A 1370-nucleotide genomic window follows, 5' to 3' on the forward strand; every position below is an offset into this window, starting at 1 on the left:
AAAGAATAAATCAAGGCAAGCTAATCAGAAGGAGAATGATTTATCCAGGAAGGACTCCTCTGTTTCAACTTAAGCAAAGTGTAGAAACTACATATTTCATCAATTCTAAGATACCAATTATAAGACATTTTTTTCTTTTTTTTGTACTTTAGGTGAAGATTTACCGAACAAACTAGTTTCTCATTAAACAGTGTACATCGTTTTATGACATTGGTTAACAACCCAATGACATGTCAATACTCTCCCTTCTCAACCTTGGGTTCCCTGTAACCAGCTTTCCTGTCCCCTCCTGCCTTCTAGTCCTTGCCCTGGGCTGTTGTGCCCCTTCAGTTTCTTTTTTTTTTTTTGTTAATCGTGCTTTAAGTGAAAGTTTACAAATCAAGTCAGTCTCATACAAAAAAAAAAATACGGAATGCTTCTTGAATTTTCGTGTCATCCTTGCGCAGGGCTACACTAATCTGTATCATTCCAATTTTAGTATATGTGCTGCTGAAGCGAGCACATCGTTTTCTGTACTAAGTAATTAATGTTGCCAAATAATATTTAACACATGAATAACTTGAGAGATTTAAAATGCGAAAAAAAAGGCCATCACAGAATTGATGAAACATATCTTTGTATGACTAAAAATGGTAATGTGGCTCGACACCATGTGGGCCTTAAAAAGTGATTATCTCAAATATTTTGTAATTACAAAAGGATTCACCATAATTAAATGATAAAGGTTTGATAAAGGTTCTGTGATGGATAGGCAACTAAATATTAGGACTAATTTGTAAAATTATTTGCCATTTGAGCTGCAATTAAAAAAATTTGATTTTACTATACTTAGGGACTCATCAAGATCCCTGGGTGGTACAAATCATTTGTGCTTGACTGATAACCTAAAGGTTGATGGTTTGAACCCACCCAGCAGCACCACGGAAGAAAGGCCTGGTGATCTGTCAAGAAAACCCTCTGGAGCAATTTAACATTGTAGAATTTTAACATTGTTAGTTCTATGAAATGACTGCCAAATTATTTCATCGGCAAATATATGAAATTTAGATTAGCTGTGCCCTTGGAACCGGAATAAATCAAGCTGTGATTGAAGGTTACTGATTAGCTAATTGAAAAATTACACAGTTTAGATGAAAGTTATAAACTAAAACTTATTTTCTCCTTAGAATTTTGTACAAATATGCTTGCTAAATCATTCTGTTCGTTAAGAAACTAAGTTTTATCTCGGTTACCATGGGCAAGTTGAATTACACAGAATTAAAATGATCACTATATCATATTCTCCATGAGAGCAGGGACTAGGTTTTCTTTGGATGCCCAGTGCCTTCCATAACATATGGCATGAAGTAAGTGATGAATGAATAAACTGT

General features: G+C 34.5%; 1 pseudogene; it reads right to left on the bottom strand.

The window, feature by feature from the left end:
• Positions 1-401: 401 nt before the first annotated feature.
• Positions 402-502, bottom strand: LOC111751814 (U6 spliceosomal RNA; annotated as a pseudogene).
• Positions 503-1370: the final 868 nt, after the last annotated feature.

Source organism: Loxodonta africana, chromosome 18, assembly GCF_030014295.1.
Source record: "Loxodonta africana isolate mLoxAfr1 chromosome 18, mLoxAfr1.hap2, whole genome shotgun sequence".
Classification (NCBI taxonomy): Eukaryota; Metazoa; Chordata; class Mammalia; order Proboscidea; family Elephantidae; genus Loxodonta; species Loxodonta africana.